The sequence below is a fragment of the Bos mutus genome, chromosome 4 (genome assembly GCF_027580195.1).
Source record: "Bos mutus isolate GX-2022 chromosome 4, NWIPB_WYAK_1.1, whole genome shotgun sequence".
NCBI classification, from domain to species: Eukaryota; Metazoa; Chordata; class Mammalia; order Artiodactyla; family Bovidae; genus Bos; species Bos mutus.
In genome coordinates this window covers 26,031,273-26,050,033 of record NC_091620.1, presented here as the reverse complement: position 1 = coordinate 26,050,033, position 18,761 = coordinate 26,031,273, and positions in this window count along the sequence as shown.

Here is an 18,761-nt window from a genome sequence, read left to right as displayed (position 1 = left end):
CGCGCGGAGAGGAGCTTGCGAGCCAGGCGGGCAGGGAGGCCGGGCTGGAGCGTCGCGGGGCGGGGTCGGGGCGGGGCCGCGCGGCGCCGTGGGTGGTCCCCGCCCCCGCGGCGGCTAGGCGGGCGCCTCCGCCCCCAGGCCTGGAGGAAAGTGTAGGGCTGCGAGGGAGGGCTTGGGGGTGGGGCTGCGTGACCCCACTACCCGGTGAGTGTCCCCCAAGTCTCCTCGCCACGCTCTGCGGTCGGGGGGCTTACGCTAGGGCCTTGGCCTGGCTGGGAAAGATGGGAGAAGCCGTCCCGCGCTGGGCAGCATCGCGAGCTGTCTCCCCGCCCCCAGTTTCCCCTAAGCCAGCCTTCTGCTCCTGGGAGGGCGCCTTTCCAGCCGCCGCCTGGGGCCCCAGCCAGTGTTTAGCTCCAGCTAGTAACAGAACGGAAAGAAAAAATAAAATCTTTCTTTTTTTTTTTTTTTTTTAAGTAAGAGCCTTTTATTCTGGGAGAGAAGAGTAAAAGCACGCTGTGATAGAGCCAGAGCGAGGCATTTTTTTGCTCTTTAACTTGATGATGCGGACCCAGAAGTCCGCGTTAGGAGCTGGGGTGACGCACCTTCCTGGTTCACAGACTTTGAGGAGCTACCTGGTTGGAGGCCGTTTGTAGCCTCTTGGAGGAAAACACCAGGAACGCTGGTCTGCAGAACCAGGATTCAAATCCAGATTTCTTGAACCCGAACTACTTAAGTCTTTACTGTCTCTCATTATCTAGCCTTCAGGCTTGTACAAAAGGAGTAAGGAATTTCCGACCAAGTACCAGGGCTTATAACACCCTGAGCATTAAATGTGCAGGAGCTTATAGTGCAATTCAGTATTTCTACCTAGATACCTTTCTCAGTGTCTTTTTAGCTTTCTTTCTCTTTGGTCTGATGCTGGGAGAGAAAATGCCTCAGTTTTTTAAAGGTTTCTCATCATTATTTCACATTTCAATTTAATTTGCTCCGTGAATTTCTATCAGTTTAATAACCCTAGTCTCAAGCATGTGGGGTTAACACGACTGTCTAATTGTTGTTCAGTGGCTAAATCTTGTCCAACTCTTTGCCACCCCCAGGGACTGCAGCACACCAGGCTCCTCCGTCCTCCACTGTCTCCAAGAGTTTGCTCACATTCATGTCCATTGAGTCAGTGATGCTGTTTAACTCATCCTCTGCCTCTCCCTCCTCCTTTGGCCTTCAATCTTTCCCAGCATCAGAGCCTTTCCAATGAGTCACATCAGGTGGCAGAAGTATTGGAGCTTCAGCATCAGTCCTTTCAATATTCAAGGTTGATTTCCTTTAGAATTGACTGGTTTGATCTTCTTGCAGTCCAAGGGACTCTCAAGATTATTTCTAGCACCACAATTCAAAAGCATCAATTCTTCGGCTCTCAGCCTTTCTTATGGTCCAGCTCTCACATCTGTACATTAGTGCTGGAAAAACCATAGGTTTCACTATATGGACCTTTGTTGGCAAAGTGATATCTGTGCTTTTGTAACATGCTGTCTGGTTTGTTATAGTTTGAATAGCTAGCAAAGCTAGGCTTCAAAGGTGAGTGAATGGAAGAAGATTGTTGGAGCGATGGAAATCCGGCTGGATGGGCAGAAGTGGAGAGAAAGACCCATCCAAATTATCCAGATCATCTCTCATCTTAAGATTCTTAATTTAACCATATCTATGCTGCTGCTGCTAAGTCGCATCAGTCATGTCCGACTCTGTGCGACCCCATAGATGGCAGCCCACCAGGCTCCCCCGTCCCTGGGATTCTCCAGGCAAGAACACTGGAGTGGGTTGCCATTTCCTTCTCCAATGCGGGAAAGTGAAAAGTGAAAGTGAAGTCACTCAGTCATGTCCGACCCTCAGCCACCCCATGGACTGCAGCCTACCAGGCTCCTCCGCCCATGGGATTTTCTAGGCAAGAGTACTGGAGTGGGATGCCATTGCCTTCTCCGAACCATATCTATAAAGTCCCTTTTACCATTACATATACAGATGTTCCAGAGAAGGCAATGGCACCCCACTCCAGTACTCTTGCCTGGAAAATCCCATGGACGGAGGAGCCTGGTAGGCTGCAGTCCATGGGGTCGCTGAGGGTCGGACATGACTGAGCGACTTCACTTTCACTTTTCACTTTCACGCATTGGAGAAGGAAATGGCAACCCACTCCAGTGTTCTTGCCTGGAGAATCCCAGGGACGGGGGAGCCTGGTGGGCTGCTGTCTATGGGGTCACACAGAGTCGGACATGACTGAAGTGACTTAGCAGCAGCAGCATACAGACGTTCTTGGGATTAGGCATGGACATTTTGGGGTGGCCATTATTCAATTTGTCACATCCCCTTCCCACTACATGCATGATTTAAAGATGGAGGAAATGTAGGAATGAACTGTTGTTGAATATTGGCAAGAGTTTGACATAGGTGTTGTCTGGCCTTCACCTAATTGTTACCTAACATTCATTGTGTACTTGCTATGTGTCAGGTACATATTTATTACAAAATTTGATGGGTGAATCCTTAACTGTTTTCTAACTTGTTCCCATTCCAAAGACCAGATTTTTTAACAGGGCCAAGGGCCAGTTTCAAAAAAGGGCAACAGCACATCTGTTCAGAGAGAGTTCTTCTGGTTCGTTATTCTAAAAAAGGTCAAGAACATTTTGTAAACCTATGCCCCCCCACCCATTCCCCCCAAAACATTAAGAGTAATTAGATATTTCCAAATTGCCATAGATAAAACACTCAGACAGGGGTAACCACACTGTAGAACTGAGGTTGGAAGTCAAGCTCTCTAGTGTCTCCTTACTACCATACCAGGAACTTGGTCAATCACATGAATGGAATAGCATAGAGATTCCAGAAATGGTTTTAATCTTCCGTACTCACTGACTAATCAACAAGAAGCCACACAATGATGAGAGGAAGGGGTCATCACTAATAAAAGTTGTCAGGACACATGGATTACATTATGGAAGAGAAGTCACTTCGATTCATATCTCACATCATACACTGCAATTCATTCCAGAGGGTAAAAGAATATTTTAAAGCAAAACAAACAATGAGAATGAAAATCAGAATGTCCTTATGTGTTCTAGCAGTCGAGAACTAGAGTAGACAGCTTTTTGTGCCTCTGCCCAGCTCACAAGGATTCTTCCCTCTTTGGAAACTGGCCCCCCTAACCCCCAAGCCATAGGGGTGAGTCTTGAGAAGCTGTGTTTGTACTGTAAGATTTGGTCTCCTGGACAGAATTGACTGGATCAAGCTTGGGCACTGTGTTAGTATCCTAGGACTGCTGTAACAAAGTATAGTTGACCCTTGAACAATGTAGGGTTGGGGCACCAACATCCTTTATAGTTGAAAATCCCCAGAGAACTTTATGGTCAGCCTTCTGGATCCACAGTTCCACATCTATGAATTCAATCAACCCTGATCATATGGTACTGTAGGAAGTATCTATTGAACAAAATCCATATATAAGTGGACCAGTGCAGTTCAAACCCATGTTGTTCAAGAGTCAACTCTACCACAAACTAGGTAGCTTACAGCAGAACTTATTGTCTCATAGTTCTGAGAGCCAGAGTTCTGAGTCCCCGTTGGCAGGGTCGTGCTCCCTCTGGCCTCTAGGAGAGGATTCTTCCTCACTTGCTTCTTCCAACTGCTGATAGCCCTAGGCATTCCTTGGCTTGTGGCAGCATAACTGCAACCCCTGCCTCATCTTTACATGGTGCTCTTCCTTCTGAGTCTGTGTTCCAATTTCTTCTTCTTATAAAGACACCAGTTATATTGGGATAAGGGCCCACCCGACTCCAGTATGACCTCATCTTAATTACCTCTGCAGCCACCCTATATCCAAATAAGGCCACATTCTGCACTACTGAAGGGGTAAGGATCCAGCATATCTTTTGAGGGGAACACAATTTGACTCATAACAGGCCTCTAGCCTAAACTGTGCCAGAGTTCCCTCCGTGGGACTTTGGAACTGAAAATGAGATTCTGGTCACAGCCTGGGCTGACTGGTCTAGTGGAGAAAGAGGAGACAAAAAGAATCTGAGACTCAGCTTCTCAACACCGTATGGACTGAATAACAGAGAAAGTCTGTTTGCAGAAAGCAGAATGAGACAGATTGGGGGTGGGGCAGAGGAAGGATGCTCCTGGAAGCAGTTTTCACTGTGGTCCTGCCATGTTTCTGCAGCTCCACGGCTGTCCTGTCTTGGATTCCCGGAGACACTCTGTGTACTCACAGAAAAGCCCGCTTTATTTGCTTAAGGAAGTTCAACTGGATTTCTGTTGCTTACAAGCAAAGCTAATAGAAAAGCTATAATCACAGTAAGATGCTGTATCAGTTTTTGATTGGTGCTATATAACAACTCTCCCCAAATGTAGTGCATAAAACAACACATGCTTATTACCATACAGTTCTGTAGGTCAGAATCTGGTATGGGTCTCCCCAGGCTAAAATCAAGGTGCTGGCAAGGGCTGCATTTCTTCTGGAGGTTCCAAGCGAGAATCTCTTTCCTTGCCTTTTCCAGCTTCTCTAAGTCCACTTCTTCCATTGTCAAAGCCAGTAACAGCAAATCAAGTCATTCTCACCACTCTCTCTTGTTTTCTGTAGCTGGGAAAGGTTCTCTGCTTTTAAGAACCTATGAGAATAGATTGGATCCACCTGCATGATCCAGGCTTCTCTCCCCATCTCAAAACCCTTAATCACATCCTTCTGCCAAATCCCTTTAGAGGCATCATATTCACAGGTTCTGAGAATTGGGTTGTGGACGTCTTTAGGACTTTCCAGGTGGCCCTAGTGGTAAAGAACCCACCTGCCAATGCAGGTAGACATAAGAGACAGGGGTTTGATCCCTGGGTAGGGAAGATCTCCAGGAGGAGGAAATTACACCTCACTCCAATATTCTTGCCTGAGAAATTCCATGGGTAGAGAAGACTGGTGGGCTACAGTCCATAGGGCCACAAAAAGTTGAACATGACTGAGCACACATCTTTAGGACACATTATTTTGTCTACCACATATGCACAATAAAATATATTATGACCATTTGTAACAAGATAGATGGCTGAGACCTTAATGATCGTTCTTTGCACATTTTTTTTCTTATAAAATTTCTTCATTTTACATATTTGAACAACTTGGTCTGAAGCCTTGACCTCCTAAAACTTTTTATGAGGAACACAGGGTCAATGCCGTTCAGATTCAAAGACCTTTATTTAGCTGAAGTTCTTCCCATAGCTGAAGATTTAACTATCCCAGAAAGACACTAAATGAAGACATATTCCCAGAGGGCCCAATTGGCGAAGGGAAGGAATGAACAGAATGGGATCAAATGCTTATTTCCCACTAGAGAATTGCATATATTAAAATGTTGGGAAAAAGGCAATTGAAATTCCTCTAAGTGTAGAGTCTGAGGTGAATACCTGGATAAACATGTTTTATGGCAGGAGACTGTAAGGGCCAGTTTATGTATAGACACAGGAAATGAAATATACACCTCTAGGAAAGTCGGTAAACACACGCATTCATTCAACAAAGATAACGTGCCAGGTGTCATTTCAGCAATGGGTGTGCAATGGAGAATAAATAAATTCCTGTCTTCCTAAGTCTACTGGAAAGGACAGATTTATACAAAGTATGTTATATCTTAGTGGTAAAGAACCCACCTGCCAATGCATAAGACATGACATGCGGGTCCGATCTCTGGCTCAGGAAGATCCCCTGGAGGAGGGCATGGCAACCCATTCCAGTACTCTTTCCTAGAGAATCCCATGGATAGAGGAACCTGGCAGGCTGCAGTCCATGGGGTCTCACAGAGTTGGACATGACTGAAGGGACTTAGCATGCATATATATAACATATGCTGTGATGTCAGATAGCAATATAGGCTAGGGAAAAAAAGCAAGCTCTGAGAGTAGAGCCTGATGGAAGAAGTGCTATTTTGGATGAGGCAGTTTAAAATGCCTTCATTTTTCGGCAGCCTAGCCACGTGGCTTGCGGGATCTTAGTTCCCTGACCAGGGATTGAACCCTGGGCCTCCAGCAGTGAAAGCATAGTGCCCTACCACTGGATCACCAGGGAACTCCCCAAAATGGCCTCGATTTTTAAAAATGATTTGATTCTAAACTATAATAGACTTATAGAACTTTGCAAGGAAATGTACAGGGAAGCCCCAAGCACTTTTCCCTAACCTCACCAAATTTGACATCTCATCCAATTATAGTATGATATCAGAACCAAGGAACTGACATTAGTGCAGCCCATAGAGCTAATTCAGATTTCACCAGTCACACATGCACCATAGTGAAGTGAAAGTGAAGTCACTCAGTCATGTCCGACTCTTTGCGACCCCACGGACTGTAGCCTATCAGGCTCCTCCGTCCACGGGATTTTCCAGGCAAGAGTGCTAGAGTGGACTGCCATTTCCTTCTCCAGAACATGCACCATAGATCTATGTAATTTTATCTTAAGCGTAGCCTTGAGTAATCAACACAATCAAGGTACCAAAATGCACATATAAATTATGTCTCAATAAAACTGCTACAAAAAAAATACTCAATTGTGCCATCATCACAAGACACATCATTGGTATTACATCTGCATAACCACCTGTGTGCTTGGTCACCTCAGTGGTGTCTCTTTGCCATGCTACGAACTGTAGCCTGCCAGGCTCCTCTGTCCATGACATTCTCCGGGCAAGAATACTGGAGTGGCTTGCTATTTCCTCCTCCAGGGGATCTTCCTGACCCAGGGATTGAATCCATGTCTCTTATGTCTCCTGCATTGGCAGGCGGGTTCTTTACCACTAGCACTAGCCATAGCCACACCCACTCCCCAACCCCTTCAGTTCAGTTCAGTTCAGTTGCTCAGTCGTGTCCGACTCTTTGCAACCCCATGAATCACAGCATGCCAGGCCTCCCTGTCCATCACCAACTCCCGGAATCTACTCACACTCATGTCCATCGAGTCCGTGATGCCATCCAGCCATTTCATCTTCTGTCATCCCCTTCTCCTCCTGCCCCCAATCCCTCCCAGCATCAGGGTCTTTTCCAATGAGTCAACTCTTCACATGAGGTGGTCAAAGTATTGGAGTTTCAGCTTTAGCATCAGTCCTTCCAATGAACACCCAGGACTGATCTCCTTTAGAATGGACTGGTTGGATCTCCTTGCAGTCCAAGGGACTCTCAAGAGTCTTCTCCAACACCACAGTTCAAAAGCATCAATTCTTCTGTGCTCAACTTTCTTCACACTCCAACTCTCACATCCATACATGACCACAGGAAAAACCATAGCCTTGACTAGGCGAACCTTTGTTGACAAAATAATGTCTCTGCTTTTTAATATACTATCTAGGTTGGTCATAACTTTTCTTACAAGGAGTAAGCGTCTTTTAATTTCATGGCTGAAATCACCATCTGCAGTGATTTTGGAGTCCCCAAAATAAAGTCAACCACTGTTTCCCCATCTATTTCCCATGAAGTGATGGGACCAGATGCCATGATCTTAGTTTTCTGAATATTGAGCTTTAGGCTCTTTAGTTCTTCTTCACTTTCTGCCATAAGGGTGGTGTCATCTGCATATCTGAGGTTATTGATATTTCTCCAGGCAGTCTTGATTCCAGTTTGTGCTTCTCCCTAACCCCTGGCAACCACTAATTCATTCTCCATCTCTATAATTATATTATTTCATGAATGTTACATATGAAATCATGCAGTACATATCCTTTGAGATTGTTTTTTTCTTTCAGTAAAAAGGTCAGTTTTCATTCCAATCCCAAAGAAGGGCAATGCCAAAGAATGCTCAAACTACCATACAATTGTGCTCACGACTGAATCGATTTAGCAGCAGCAGCAGCACATACTAGCAAGGTAATGCTCAAAATCTTTCCAGCTAGACTTTAACAGTATGTGAACCGAGAAACTACAGATTATTTTACAGATTATGAGCTGGATTTAGAAAAGGTAGATGAACCAGAGATCAAATTACCAACATCTTTTGTCATAGAAAAAGCAAGGGAATTCCAGAAAAACATCTACCTGTTCTTTTGACCAAGAGAAAGCTTTTTACTGTATCAGTTCAGTTCAGTTCAGTCGCTCAGTCGTGTCCAGCTCTTTGCAACCCCATGAATCACAGCACGCCAGGCCTCCCTGTCCATCACCAACTCCCGGAGTTCACTCAGACTCACGTTCATCAAGTCGGTGATGCCATCCAGCCATCTCATCCTCTGTCGTCCCCTTCTCCTCCTGCCCCCAATCCCTCCCAGCATCAGAGTCTTTTCCAATGAGTCAACTCTTTGCATGAGGTGGCCAAAGTACTGGAGTTTCAGCTTTAGCATCATTCCTTCCAAAGAAATCCCAGGGCTGATCTCCTTCAGAATGGACTGGTTGGATCTCCTTGCAGTCCAAGGGACTCTCAAGAGTCTTCTCCAACACCACAGTTCAAAAGCATCAGTTCTTCGGCGCTCAGCCTTCTTCACAGTCCAACTCTCACATCCATACATGACCACAGGAAAAACCATAGCCTTGACTAGGCGAACCTTTGTTGGCAAAGTAATGTCTCTGCTTTTGAATATACTATCTAGGTTGGTCATAACTTTTCTTACAAGGAGTAAGCATATTTTAATTTCATGGCTGCAGTCACCATCTGCAGTGATTTTGGAGCCCCCAAAATAAAGTCTGACACTGTTTCCACTGTTTCCCCATCTATTTCCCATGAAGTGATGGGACCAGATGCCATGATCTTTGTTTTCTGAATGTTGAGCCTTAAGCCAATTTTTTCACTCTCCACTTTCACTTTCATCAAGAGACTTTTGAGTTCCTCTTCACTTTCTGCCATAAGGGTGGTGTCATCTGCATATCTGAGGTTATTGAGATTTCTCCCGGCAATCTTGATTCCAGCTTGTGCTTCTTCCAGTCCAGCATTTCTCATGATGTACTCTGCATATAAGTTAAATAAGCAGGGTGACAATATACAGCCTTGACATACTCCTTTTCCTATTTGGAACCAGTCTGTTGTTCCATGTCCAGTTCTAACTGTTGCTTCTTGACCTGCATACAGATTTCTCAAGAGGCAGATCAGGTGGTCTGGTATTCCCATCTCTTTCAGAATTTTCCAGAGTTTATTGTGATCCACACAGTCAAAGGCTTTGGAATAGTCAATAAAGCAGAAATAGATGTTTTTCTGGAATTCTCTTGCTTTGTCGATGATCCAGCGGATGTTGGCAATTTGATCTCTGTTTCCTCTGCCTTTTCTAAAACCAGCTTGAACATCTAGAAGTTCATGGTTCACGTATTGCTGAAGCCTGGCTTGGAGAATTTTGAGCATTACTTTACTAGCATGTGAGATGAGTGCAATTGTGCGTTAGTTTGAACATTCTTTGGCATTGCCTTTCTTTGGGATTGGAGTGAAAACTGACCTTTTCCAGTCCTGCGCCCACTGCTGAGTTTTCCAAATTTGCTGGCATATTGAGTGCAGCACTTTCACAGCATCATCTTCCAGGATTTGAAATAGCTCTACTGGAATTCCATCACCTCCACTAACTTTGTTCGTAGTGATGCTTTCTAAGGCCCACTTGACTTCACATTCCAGGATGTCTGGCTCTAGGTCAGTGATCACACCATTGTGATTATCTGGGTCGTGAAGATCTTTTTTGTACAGTTCTTCTGTGTATTTTTGCCACCTCTTCTTAATATCTTCTGCTAGGTCCATACCATTTCTGTCCTTTGTCGAGCCCATCTTTGCATGAAATGTTCCCTTGGTGTCTCTAATTTTTGGTGTCTAATTTTTTACTGTATGGAAACTGTGGAAAATTCTTAAAGAGATGGGAATATCAGCTCATTTTACCTGCCTCCTGAGAAACCTGTATGCAGATAGAGAAGCAAAAGTTAAACCAGACATGGACCAATGGACTGGTTCAAAATTGGGAAAGCAGTACGTCAAGGCTGTACATTTTCACCCTGCTTATTTAACTTCTATGCAGAGTGCAAAATGCTAGGCTGGATGAAGCACAAACTGGAATCAAGACTGCCGAGAGTGAAGAGGAACTAAAGAGCCTCTTGATGAAGTTCTCAAGAGGAGAGTGATAAAGCTGGCTTAAAACTCAACATTCAAAAGATGGAGATCATAACATCTGGTTCACTTCATGAAACAATGGAAACAGTGGCAGACTGTATTTTCTTGAGTTCCAAAATCACTGTGGATGGTGACTGTGGCATGAAATTAAAAGACACTTGCTGCTTGAAAGAAAAACTATGACAAACCTAGACAGCATATTAAAAAGCAGAGACATCTCTTTGCCAACGAAGGTCCGTATAGTGAAACTTATGGGTTTTCCAGTAGTCATGTACAAATGTGAGAGTTGAACTATAAAAAAGGCTGAGTGCCAAAGAATTGATGCTTTCAAACTGTGGTGTTGGAGAAGACTCTTGAGAGTTCCTTGGACTGCAAGGAGATCAAACCAGTCAATCCTTAGGAAATCAACCCTGAGTGTTCTTTGGAAGGACTGATGCTGAAGCTCCAATACTTTAGTCACCTGATATGAAGAAATGACTCATTGGAAAATATCCTGATCCTGGGAAAGATTAAAGGGAGGAGAAGAAGGGGGCGACAGAGGACAAGATGGTTGGATGGCACTACTGACTCAATGGACATGAGTTTGAGCAAGCCCTAGGAGATGGTGAAGGACAGCAAAGTCTGGCGTGCTGCATGCAGTCCAAGGGGTCACGAAGAGTCAGACACTACTCAGTGACTGAACAATGACAACATAAATCCCTTGAGATCTGTCCAAGTCGTTACATATATCATTCCTTTTTATTGCTGACTACTGTTCTATGGTGGGCTTCCCAGATTGTGCAGTGGTAAAGAATCCGCCTGCAATGCAGGACACGTGAGTTTGATCCCTGGGTCAGGAAGTTCCCCTGCAGAAAGAAATGGCAGCCCACTCCAGGATTCTTGCCTGGGAAATCCCACGGACAGAAAAGCCTGGCGGGCTACAGTCCATAGGGTGGCACAATCGTCAGGCACGACTTAGTGACTAAACAGCAGCAGCGGCAGTGTCCATTGTATGGATGTACCACAGTTTGTTTAACCATTCAGCCATTAAAAGACATTTGGTTAGTTTTTCAGTTTTGAGATATTACAGATAAAACTGCTATGAACACTGATGTACAAGTTCCTGCGTGGAAATAAGCCTTTGTTTCTTTTGGCTAAATGCCCAGAAGTGTGATTGTTTGGGTTGTATGGTAAGTGTATGTATGCTTTTTTCAGAGGGGCTGGTTTCCAGAGGGACTGTATCGATTTTCATTGCCCAGCCATGTGTGAGTGATCCAGTTTGTCCCCAGCCTTGCCAACATTTGGTGTTAATCATGTTTTTCACTTTAGCCATTTTGATAAGTATTCCTGATTATCTCCTTGTAGTTTAATTTGCATTTCTCTAATGACTAATGATGTTGAATATCTTTTGATGGACTATTTGCCACCTATATATTCTCTTCTGTGAGACTATGTTTTGCCCATTTTCTGATGAAATTGTTTGTTTTTTTAATGTTGAGTCTTGAGAGTTCTTTATATATTCCAGATTCTACATCTTTGTCAGATATGTGATTTGCAAATATTTTCTCCCAGTCTATAATGTCTTTTCATTCTCTTAACAGTATGTTTTGCAGAGCTAACATTTTAAGAATTCTGATAAGGTCCAATTTATTTTTTTTCTTATGGGTCATTCTTTTGATATCAAGTCTAAGAACTCTTTGCTGAATCATAAGTCTTTAAAATTTTCGCCTATGTTTTTTCCCTAGAAATTTTATTGCTTTATATTTGCATGATTAATGAATTAATTAATGGCTGCACTGGGTCTTGGTTACTGTGTGTGGACTTTCTGTAGTTGCAGCAAGCAAGGGATACTCTCTTGTTGCAGAGCACAAGCTCGAGGGTGCACAGGCTCCGTTGCCCTGTGGCCTTTGGGATCTTCCTGGACCAGGGATTGAACCAGTGTCCCCTGCATTGCAAAGAGGACAACTTAACCACTGCACCACAAGGGAAGCCCTACAAGATAATTTTGAGTTAATTTTTGTATAAGCTGTAAAGTTTAGGTTGTTTCATAGTTTTGCTTATGATGTCTAATTTCTCCTGCACCATTTATTGAAAAGATTACCCCTCTTCCATTGAATTTCTTTTGCTACTTTGTCAAAAATTAATTGTGCGTATTTGGGGGCATACTTACGACTTCTCTATTCTATTCCATTGATCGATATATCTTTCTGTCAGTGCCACATTGTCTTGGTCACTGTAGCTTTATAGTAAGCTTTAGAATCAAATTATTCCTCCCACTTTATTCTTCTTTTCCAAAAACTGTTTTGGCTACACTAGAGTCTTTCACTTTCTATATAAATTTTAGAATAAGCTTGTCTATGTCTGCAGAGAAACTTGCTGAGATTTCAGTAGGAATTGTGTTAGAGATTTAGGGAAAATTGACATCTTTACTACGTTGAATCTTCCAATCTATAAACAAGTGTGTCTCTCCAAGGATTTAAATTGTCTCTCATTCCTTTCATGAGCATTGAATAATTTTCTTTATACAGGTCTTACACATATTTTTGGTAGATACATATAAAAGTATTTCATTTTCTTTGGAGCAATTATAAAGAATGCCTTCTTGAGGAGAAACAGTTGAAAGAGGCCTGAGAGAAGGGAGAAGATGAAAGTGAATGGGAGTCAAAGGTTCTGAGGCAGGTGTTTGCTTGGTGTGTGAAAGGACCAGCAAAAAGAACATGTTTAGATAGAGTGAGTTAGAAAAAGAGTGGGGCTTCCCTATTGGCTCAGACAGTAAAGAATCTGCCTGCAGTGTGGGAGACTAGGGTTTGATCCCTGGGTGGGGAAGATTTCTTGGAGAAGGGCATGGCAATCCACTCCAGTATTCTTGCCTGAAGAATTCCATGGAAGAGGAGCCTAGAGGGCTACAGTCCATGGGGTCACTAAGAGTCAGACATGACTGAGTGACTAACACATACACACAGAGAAAAAGAGTAGCGGCAAATGAGATCCAGGAGGTTGCCAAGAGTCAACAGCATGATAAGATCTCGGAATTTACCTTGAATGTGGTGAGATGCCATTAGAGAGTTCTGAGCACAGGGATGATATGATCCGACTTACATTTTAAAAGGATCACCCTGGCACCTGGCTGGAGTGTATAAGGGTATACATTGGACTGTAGGCTGGACTGTAGGAGGGTATAAGGAAACAGAGTGCTCTGTTAGGAAGCTCCTGGAGTGGCCCAGGAGACAGATGATGGGAGCTCCAGCCAGGCTGACAGTTGTGGAGGTAAGAAGGAGTAATTTGAGTCTAGACATATTTCGAATGTGTAGCTGACAGGATACACTGATGGATTGACTGTGGGATGTAACTCAAAGAGAAGAGTCAAGGATGAGTCAAAGGTTCTTGCCTTGGGTGCAACTGGGTAAATGGTGGTGCCATTTATTGAGAAGAGGAAAACTACATTCTCTTTTTTTTTAGCTTTGTTTTTCTTTTTTTTTTTTTTAAAGAAAGTATAGTTTAGTTATTAATAATTTAAATGTTGAATTAATTTCTGCTGTACAGCAAAGTGATTCAGTATATACATATATATATGTGTATATATATATATATATATATATATACATTCTTCTTTATGCACGTTCTTTTTTATATCTTCTTTTCCATTATGGTTTATCATAGAATATTGAATATTGAATCTGTGCTATACAGTAGGACCTTGTTGTTTATCCATTCTATATATAAAAGCTTACATCTGTTAATCCTAACCTCCCACTCGATGTCTCCCCCAACCTCCTCCCCCTTGGCAACAAGTCTGTTCTCTATGTCCATGATTCTGAAAAACTATACTCTTTAGTATAAAAACAGAACTGTCACTGCACAGAAAAGCCTAAAACCTGAAATACCATGTGCAGTCAGACTGAAATGAGTAAGATTACTCTTTCCCAAACCAGGCCCATTTCTACACTGTTAACTACCAGTTGGACTTCCAGCAATTACTGAAATGGCACAAAAGTCCTTAATTTTGATGAAGTGCCATTTGTCTATATTTTCTTTTATTGCCTATAATTCGGGTGTAATATCCTTGAAATCATTGCCAAATTCAACGTCATGTAGATTTTCCCCATTTTCTTCTAAGATTTTTGTAGTTTTAGCTTTTAAATGTAAGTTTTTGGTCCATTTCAACTTTATGTTTATTGTGAAAGGTATGCATATAAATATCCAATTTCCCCCAATACTTCTTGTTGAAAAGACTATCATTATCCTATTGGATAGTCTTGGTACCTTCTAGAAAATTAATTGGTCATATAAGTAAGAGTTAATTTTCAGGCTGTCTATTCCATTCTATTGGCCTATATGTCTATCCTTATGCCAATATCAGGGACTTCCCTGGTGGCACTAGTGGTAAAGAACCTGCCTGTCAATGCAGGAGATGTAAGAGATGCTGGTTTGATTCCTGGTTGGGAAGATCCCCTGGAGGAGGACATGGCAACCCACTCCAGTATTCTTGCGTGGAGAATCCCATGGACAGCGGAGCCTGGTGGGCTACAGTCCAAGGGTCACAAAGAGTCAAACACGACTAGAGAGACTTAGCAAAGCACATGCCAGTATCATCATGTTTTAATTGTTGGAGATTTGTAGTAAGTTTTAAAACTGGGAAATGTAAGTCCTCTCATTTTAATAATCATTTCTCAAGATTGTTTTGTCTTTTCAGGGCCCCTTGTAATTCTATAAGTATTTGAGGATCAAACTATTTGTCCATTTCTGTGAAAAAGGCTGTTGGAATTTTGATAGGGATTGTGTTAAATCTACAGATTGCTTTTGTAGTATTAACATCTTAACATTGTTAAGTCTTCCTATCCATGAACACAGAATGTCTTTCCATTTATTTAGATATTCTTTAATTTCTTTCAGCAACATTTTGTAGTTTTCAGTGTACAAGTTTTGCACCTTCTAGGTTAAATTTATTCCTAAGTATTTAATTCTTTTAGATGCTTTGTAGGAGAAGGCAATGGCACCCCACTCTAGTACTCTTGCCTGGAAAACCCCATGGACGGAGGAGCCTGGTAGGCTGCAGTCCATGGGGTCGTGAAGAGTCGGACACGACTGAGCAACTTCACTTTCACTTTTCACTTTCATGCACTGGAGAAGGAAATGGCAATCCACTCCAGTGTTCTTGCCTGGAGAATCCCAGGGATGGGGGAGCCTGGTGGGCTGCTGTCTATGGGGTTGCACAGATTAGGACACAACTGAAGCAACTTAGCAGCAGCAGCAGCAGCAGAGGCTTTGTAAATGGAATTGCTATCTTAATTTTCTTTTCAGAACATTCATTTCTGATGTACTGAAACACAACTGATAATATCTCATCTTTATAAGAAATGCAAATGGAACTTAGACTAAGTTGTTCAAAGGTCCTTGGCTAATTAGGTCACTTAACTCCAAATTGATTGTGCTCCTTCTCTGAGAAGGTAGTTTATCTAGTCCCTTTCCCATTTTATCCTTTCCATCTAAAATGATGCTCTTACTTGTTAAATAAGAAACACAATAAAGAAAGGGCTTCCCTGGTGGCTCAGTCAGTAAAGAGTCTGCCTGTAATAAAGGAGACCCGGGTTCAATTCCTGGGTCAGGAAGATCCCCTGGAGAAGGGAATGGCAAACCCACTCCAGTATTCTTGCCTGGAGAATCCATGGACAGAGGAGTCTGGTAGGCTACAGCACATGGAGTCACATAGAGTTGGACACGACTGAGTGACTAACACTTTCACAGAATAAAGAAAGAAGTGGAGCACTGCAACAGTTATGCTTCAGATTCTATCCAGTGTGACAACGGAACTGTAAGGAAGCAACCAAAGCCTCAAGGATACCCATGGATAGCCCATACATACTTTCATGTTCATTCTGTTCAAGTGGAGGGCCCAGAGGCAAAGAGAGAGTCAACATTGAATGCGTGACCTCAAAATGCCAAAATATTTGGTGAGAATGACTCAGAAATCAAGAAGCTACTTGTAGCAAATTGAGTACTGTAATACACTGTCACACAGGAGAGCTTCTCTTGGACCTGATAGAAGGACTGTGTTATGACATGTAAACGGGGTTAAGACTCTGGAGGAACTGGGTGGAGGGTGGCTCAGGTTCAGGAGAGGAGGAGCAGTTCTCACTCCACCACCATGAAGTTGGAGACCAGGAGTGTGTCAAATCACTCAGAAGTCTCTAGAAGACACTGTTGATCCTGCCCTGCCTGAAGGAGGGGATGGATGAGCTTTCTCCAAGACCTTGAATACCACTCAAGAACCACCAGGAACAGGAGTTTACTGTGGGTCCAGTGGCTAAAAATCCTTGCAGTGCAGGGACTGGGGAACTAACATCCCACATGCCATGGCGCAGTTAAGCCCGTGGGCCATAACTACTGAGCCCATGTGCTGTGGAGCCTGCTTTGGAGCTCCAACATGACGCAACTGAGACCTATAGCCAAATAAACAAATATATATATATGTATGTTTTTGTTTTTTTTTAAAGAACCAGCAGGAAATCTCTTCCCCAGTCCTCACCGAACATTCTCCATCCCGTCCTGAAACTGCTGTCTGACAGGACCTAGAATTTTGACTTCCTGGGGTGTGAGCCTCGAGGAGTTGAGAAATGAGCACATCCTCTCCCTCCTTCTAAAGGGAAGAACATTTTGGATGGAAGACAGCACTCTAGAATTGTCTCAATTCATCCTCTTCAATCTCTTGCATAAAGGTTTTATCTTACATTGATGTGATTCTTCCTCAAAAGATGATGGGATTCTTCTTCCTTCCCAGAAATTCAAGACTAGGGATGGTGTAGCTTTCATTCTTGAAGAATTGCTAACAGTTTTAGGCAGAGAGGTCAGGGGCTGCATGAGCATTTGCATAGGTTTCTCCCTGATGGTGGAATACTGAGAAAATCCCTCAGGGATCCAGTGCTGTCACAGTAACAACAAGATAGAAAATAAGAGGAGAAAGTTCCCAAAGCAAAGCAACGGTATGGTGTTATGCAACCTGCTCTGTGCCTCAAACTTCAGACATAACAGCCACTTCATTTATATCACAGAAAAAAATAACTGCGGTAGGTCATAAGGTTTTAAATTCTTTTTCCAGTAGGAATATTACACCCCGATGACATAGACTATTTCCACTTCTTCCATAAATCACCAGCACTTCCCTCAAAATGGTCCGTTGTCTCTGGACTCTCACCCTTCATACCATCCTCACATTGACAGATTAATGTTCTTACATGTATCACTCCTCTGATCAAAATTTTCCACTGCTTCCTATCACAGACAGAATGAAACCTGAATTCCTCTGTATGCCATTTGTAGTTTCTTACCAATCAGCTTCCCTGCTTACCCACTACTATGTCCTGATGGCCAGGCTGGTCATGCTCTGAGTTATCGTCATAGTTTCCTCCCCTTGTAATGCCAGCTGGGCTCCTCTCTACTTTTCTAACTCCTCCTACTCACACTTCAGGGCTAGATTCAAATCCCCACTTCTCCACTTCTACCCATGCTGACCTTTCCCTGCTATAAATTCTTAGGGAGCACTTACTGTATCCTTCATTTTGGCACCTTATTTATCCAGTGATTAGCATGCATATCTAACTGCACTGGATACTCTGTGGGTAGAGAGAAAGGTCCTTGGCTTAGAGGAGGAGACTTTGCTGCTTTGTCATAATATATTACTGTTCCTTGAGGGCAAGCCTTGTCTCCATGGTAAAAATCCAAGATCTCAAGTTCTTCAAGTATGTCATGCCTATCATGGTGCCACACACACCCTAAGATTTCAGAAAAAAACTTGTTAAATTGAATTAAATCCTCTCGGGCTTATGCACTACTTGAGGATGGTAGCTGAAGTACAATAGCTAATCTGCTCTAAAATGGCCAAGCCTAACAAGACTAGTCCACCTGGGCTAGGCTGAAGGGGTAGGGGTCCTGGTGAGAAAGGAAAAGCCACCTTAGTGTGCTGCCCCATGAGCAACAGGAAGAATTGCTCACTGCAAGTCCACTCCCCTGGCTGGACCACTGGTTATTTAGAGGTGGAAACCACTACAGGGTGAAATCAAATTCCATGACTGACAAGAAAAAGAGTGAGAAAATGTGAAGAATGGCAGAGTAGGGAAGGAGAGCAGCTTAAACTTCCTGGGCCAGCCTATGAGTAGCCTATGAGCAGCAAAGGGCCATCAGAGAGGGACTGGCCTCCTTCAGCCATAACCAAAGACACACCAGGGCCAGCCATTGGCAACCACAGTTCAGAGTTTCACACATTTGTAGCAATAAAACTTGATGCCCACACTTTTGGTTTCCAGACACATGCTCTCTGAATGCTCTCTGAAGGCAGCGGAGGCTGCCTGGAGTGACTCTGAGGTCATCTCTCGCACAGGTCCCTAGCTGGAAGGACTTGGACAAATGGTGGTCTTCTCCATGGAGCTCTGGAACAAGCTGAAAGATCTAACCAAAAGCAGAAAAGACTGGCAGACTGGGGAGCAGGGCGGGATCTTCTAGATGCAGTAGAAGGTTCAGCTGACTTCAGGCATCCCTTGTCTCTCCCACATAAACCAGAAGAGTCCACTCTCTGCAGACGGCCAAGTTGAACGATCCTCAGGCCAGTCAAGATGCCCGCTGAGTCTGTGGCAATTACTGGCCACGATTTCCGATTTCCACCCATCTTGTGCCCCGAGGCAGCGGCGAGGTCACCGGAGCC